Raw genomic sequence first — 6,515 nt, forward strand, 5'->3', positions numbered from 1 at the left:
GGTATTCAGCCCCAAAATGAACTTCCTTGCTTGGCCTTCTTCATCCCTTTGGTACATAGGCACATACTTAAGCAACTTGGCGAATTTATCCCAATATTGTTGAACGGATAGGGACCCTTGACGTAGGTTATGGAATTCTGTCACTTTCTCATCAAAGAACAATTGAGGAAGCCACCTATCTCGAAAATGGTGAACAAATTGATCCCATGTGATTGTATCCCTGTTATACCCATTTTGTTCCTTGGTGTTGGTCCACCAACTAGCCGCCTCCCCTGTGAGTTGATAGGAGCCCCATAAAGCCTTAGTTGTTTCGCTGAAATCTCTTAGCTCAAAATATTTCTCCATTTCATTTAGCCAATTCTCAGCCCCTTCACCAATCTGCCTCCCATCGAACTTAGGAGGGGTGATTTTCTTCAAATCCTTGGAGAGTTCTAATATGTTATTTTCCTTTCCATTACCCATCACATTTCCTTGATTGCTACCAGGGTTTCCATTCTCGGTACCACTTCTATTCTCATAGTCATTCTGCCTTTCCCTAAGGTCCTGCAGTGATTGTTCCAGGAAGTTGATTTTATCTCTTTGTTCGGTTAGAAGGTCGATTATAGCTTGGACCCCATCTCCGTTATTACCTAGGTTGTGTCGATCCTCTTCATGATCTTCCTCGTGGTTTCCTTCATGGTTTTCCTCATGGCTTTCCTCATGGTTTTCCTCATGGTTTTCCTCCCTTTGACTCCTAGTACGTCTTCCATTACCCCTTCCTCTTCCTCTTCCTCTTCCTCTTCCTCTTCCTCTTCCTCTTGCCATTCGAGGTTTTACCTGGAAGTTAAATTATGTAGTTAGTTTCTTTCTGAAGAATAAAATTTAATTCCTATTATTGAAAAACATTCCCTTAGTTGAATAAATTGAAGTGAGCACAAGGCCTAGATTTGAACCTTTGCTCTGATACCACATGTAATAACCCACCAAAATTAACCCAACAAAATTGAGTATTATTTTTTTTTTTTTTCTCTTTTCTTTTATTATGTTTTATTCAATTGCATACTCTGGGCATCCATCCAAATAGGATTGGGCAATCATCCATTCGGGATGAGCTTCTAACCATACGGGTTAGGCAATTGTCCATACGGGACGTAAATTCCATCTATCCAATACGGGATAGGCATCTACCCATACGGGGTAGGCATCTATCCAAACGGGATAGGAGATGCTCTGGCCAGAGACTTAGACTCATCGGGACCATTCGGGTCCTGAGCCACTCACTAAGTACTACATTCTTCTAACAAGAATGCACCGAGGTCGTCGTCCTTAGGAGTAATAAGAAAAATAACACAAGCTTGAATTCCGCCTCGGAATTTGGCTTAAAGCCTCGGGAAGTCAAGCGAATCCATACGGGATTCCTTCCGAGTATGCATTGAATTAAGTTTGATTATCTTATCTTTCAATTAGGATTCTTACTCAACCAAGCCTAGACCCCACCCACGAACGCCTGAGTACGAGGGACAACTCCGTCCCAAGACTGCCTACATACCCACTTCGGCGTGGGATCAAGGCGTAAAGTATGTAGTTCTATCTTCTAATCTATGGTTTGATGTAAACTGATTTTTGTGGGTACGCAACCCTTTCTAGGGTCAGTGTCCCAGACAGTTTCTCTGCGGTTGCTACCCACGAAGGTAGCACTTAAGCGAAGGCTCAAGATGGCCTATTGCTTGTGGCCTAAACAAAATAACTAGAACCTAATTCTTATCATGAGCGTCACCCAATTTCAATCACCAATATCCCTTCGAGGTGAATAAATAAATAAATAAATAAAGTAAATTTCACGAGAGCTCTTAACTTGACCATCCCTAAGAGGGTTTACTATGGTTTATCTCAACGGATGTGGAATTCAATTGAAAGTTATCTTATTAAATTATCGATCCAAGAGGGATTACCCGCCCCTTGGATTTTTAACTTCCAAATGTCCCTTATTACTCCCCGACGATTTATAGGGACGATGCCACAGACGTCGTTAATGCAGCTTTATTAGGCGTTAAGTGCAGTAGTTCAACACGACGGCATTACCCGTAAGCGTGACCCAGAGGCACCGTATATACCGAACGCTGCTAGTTTTAGTTTTCCAACTCCATTTGTTTAGTTTTCTAAACTAACATCATACTTGAATATAATTATGAAATGGATGTACATAATTTAAACCTTAAATACTATTGAACAAAGAATATCATTATTCTACAATTAATTGGATTAATACATGTATTGGCATGGTAATGATAATTGCGAACTTACGAGTAATTGCATGAAAAATACGAATTAATCATAATGCAATGCAAAAGTAACGTCATTTATATTCAAAATGCAGAAATGTTTTCTCTATCGCAAGACTTAATTAGTTATAAGGTTACAAATTTCTCATGAGTGACCAAATTGAATAATAATGAGACTTTACTTATCTCCAAAAATTATAGGTCAAATAATCCATTCATTTCTCTAAGGAATTGAAATAATACATTGAATTCAACTCTTGTTAATTTTAAGGAAATTAAATTTAACTAAACAAATGTACATGAAAAGAAATTAATTTAATTTTAATTTAAAACGATACACAAAAATACTTAAATGTTAAATCGAATGTTAAAACTTCCATCGAAAATTCCTACGGCAATCTCGTTTCATTAATATATATATAAAACCAGGGGGTGGGGACCACGGGTCCCGTCACTCCCTGCGGTCCTGCATATGCAGGCCCGTAGGGGTTGGCGGGGCCACGTGGTCCCCTCCACTCCCCTGCGGCCACTTGTAGTGACCGCAGGGTAGTGGGGGGCACCACTAACCCTGCCGGTTTTCGGTAACGCCGCTCCGCGTACACGCGGTTATTTTCGGGTCTGTACGTACGTGCGGATATTTTTGGGGTCTGTGCCGAATGCAGTGATTGATAATGCAACATTAATATTTGTAAATTGACATTAGGATTATAAATATATATATATATATATATAAATATATATATATATATATATATATATATATATATGGTTTCAAATTCTTTACAAAGGATAATTTTTATTTAAGAAGGTAAGAATAGGTAAAATAACTGAGCATTTCTTGGTTTGTCTCCTTACAGAAACCAGACTTTTAATGTATATATATATATATTTTTATCTGAATCACAGAGAGAGAGAGAAAGATTTATCCAGCCATTACAGGAAGGGAGTTGTTCTCAGACTTCTCAGGAAATTGGTTTGTTTCCAGGGTTATTCTCAGAGTCCAGGAGGATTTATTCGACTGGTAATTTCAGTGAGCTCTTTGTTCAATCCACAGAGAGTTTCAAAAAGAAAATAATAATAAGAATACTCCTTAAATGAGATTTGGATAACAATAACCAGAGAGATGAAAGATGGTTCTTCTTAGCAAGAATCGAAAAGAATAAGAGGAACAATTTAAATCTGGATCTAGATTTAATATTACATTATTATTTTTTTTAAAAAAACAGTGAATCTAATTCTTTGTCAAGCAAATTTAATCTACTTCCTTATCAAGAATCTGAAACTAATAATCAACAATTTGTTCTATTCTACTCCAAAATTTAAAACTAAATTTTATCAAAGTTTGAAACAATGAATCAACAAATTTATTTTTCTTTCTATCAAACATTTTAATCTACTCCAAATCTGAACTAAATTTTATCAAAATCTGAATAATGAATCAACAATTTATTTTCCAAAATCAAGAATCCAAACAATGAATAAACAATTTAAAACATTTTAATCTAATTCTTATCAAAGTCTGAAACTAATTTCACGAATGAATTTCCTTTCCATAAAATAATCTAATCTAATCTACAACAAGAACAAGATGCACAAACTAAGCTTGAAGGAACCTGGATGCTTGCAAAAATGGTGTAGAGTCTTCCTTGATCCTCCAAATTGAAGAGAAGTCCTCCCAACAAAACCTTGGCTGCAAATGAAAAATGGACTACAAAGGAGAAATTGCAGAATTTTCTTATGGAATAGCTAGCTTTTCTTTTGAAACTTGTACCTATTTTATAAAGCAAATTTCAAATTCCCACTACCTAATTTTAAATTAAAAAAAATGAGATTCTCTCCCAATTTGGCCTCCATGCAAATTAATTGGGCTTAGTGGGAGGAGTTACATGCAAGGAGGTGGAGAAGCCTCTAGAAGCTTCTTATTCCTCCTACAACATGTGCCTTAATGTGAGGGAAATTAAGTAACTAATTTAAAATATATATGCATTTTCCATGTGTGTGGGGTTTATTATTATTATTATTATTTTTTATTCCCTTACAATATTCATTCAATAATTCATCCAAAGAATATAAGTAGAGTTTTGTAATTTAAAACAAAAAAGGGTGATAAAGGAGGGTTGTGACAGTTTTGGGGCCCCTTCAAAACCTATTTCTACCTTAATCAAAAACACTGCAGCAATTGATATATCTAAGAATCCAGTACTACATTCTAAAACTAAACATGTCTTTATCAAAATGAATTTTTTGAAAGAGAATGTTGAAGTAAAATAAGTAAAACTGGTATATGTGAATACTAAAGAGCAGATTGCAAATATTTTCACTAAGCCTTTTCCTAAGGAGAATTTTGAATATCTCAGAGATCAGTTTGGGGTCATACCCCCACTGGTAGAGACTTAGACAGTTGATTTTTTTCATCAACCGATAGAACTAACAGAGAAATCTTTTATTCCAGCTTTGATGAGAAGAGCTACTTCTTAGGGGGAGTAGTTGGTATACTGAATAAGTTGGTATTTTGTATTTGAACCTGGTTTTTGTATTTCTTTGGCATTTGATGTCAAAGGGGGAGAGATTGATATGGAAAAACACATGTTACTTCTAGGGGGAGAGACAATATCCCTTGGGGAGAGATTGTTATTTTGGGTTTCTGGTTATGATCTCTTTTGGAAGATTGTTGGTTTTTGGTATTTGGCATTTCTATTTTGGCACTTTGATGGTTTTTCCATCTTGTGTTGCCATCAATGCCAAAGGGGGAGATTGTTGGTATTTTGGATATGTTGATATGGTTTTTTCATTGATGTCAACAATTATCAACTCTGGTTAGCCTATTGAATTGGCAATGTTAACCGACAAGCAAGTGACTTATGCAAAGTCATCAACATCTTGTTCACTGGCAGGATATATTGTTCACCAGCACTTGGAATGACATGGAAAACACTTGGTTATGTCAAAGACATCATTTGGACACTTTTTCTTGGAAACTGTTCATTGGTATATTCGTGTTTGCATATTTGTTGTTACCGGCAAATAGGTCCAAGATAAGCACCGACAGGCTTATCTAATCCAGATCAGCATGACACACGATGGAGATGATTTATTATTGTTGTAAATGCATTAAGCCGACATGTTGAATTGGATATTGCATCGGTTATTATTTTACTTGTAAATTGGTTTTATTGTAATATCTTTTGTAAAGCCGACCTATACATTTTGGTCCTAGGCTTCGATATATATGTAAGATCTTATTTGATCGAAGTAGAAGTGTGAGAGGTGAATGAGAAAAGGATTCTAATAAGGCATATGTGAGAATAAGCAGAGCTATACACGTAGACATCATTTGAAGGTTGAAGGAAGGATTTGTGAAGACATATCAGAACTGAACTGATACTGAACCCAGCATATGAAGAGGCTATTTTGAGTAGTACATCATTATTGGATTTAACCATCCAATTGTAGTCAGTGTGAATCCTATTGTTGTTAGAGCAGTGATCTCTAAGCACTTGGCCTTTCTGCATGTGTAGACCCCCTATTGTATACACATACTATCTGCAGTAGTATCCTCTGATTGTGGGTAAGGTTTCCCACCGTTGTTTTTCTCCTTACAGGGTTTCCACATACAAAGATTGGTGTTATGTGTTTTGGATGTTATTGTCTTTCTATTTCATGCATTAATCTTTACTGGTACTGCAATTAACTGATAAACTGTCTACCGGCATTAAGTTTGGTTTATCGATATTAAGCATTGAGTTTTGGTTAAATTAATTTTGGTTTAAATTCATTTGACAACTGATTCACCCCCCCTCTCAATTTTCTCCGGGACCTAACACATACATATATATTTATATACATATGTATATGTATATACATATATACATATACATATGTATATACAGATATATGTATGTATGTATATATGTGTGTGTGTGTACATATATACATACATATATACATATAGATACATATATATATGTATATATATATATACATATATAAATGTATATATGTATATACATATAAATGTACATATATAAATGTATATATATATATGTATATGTATATACATATACATATACTCCCTATAGTCCCTCCCACCTCCATGCCATCAGTGCCCTACTATTCTAAAGGTTGTGCTTGCTAGCCCTCCTCCAATTAAAGTTGCATATATACATATAAATATATATAAATTTATATATGTATATATATATATATTAGAAAAGAAGGAACTCGAACCCATCAAACCAACACACAAAATAGGAA

This window comes from Cryptomeria japonica, chromosome 10 (assembly GCF_030272615.1).
Source record: "Cryptomeria japonica chromosome 10, Sugi_1.0, whole genome shotgun sequence".
In the NCBI taxonomy this organism is placed as follows: domain Eukaryota; kingdom Viridiplantae; phylum Streptophyta; class Pinopsida; order Cupressales; family Cupressaceae; genus Cryptomeria; species Cryptomeria japonica.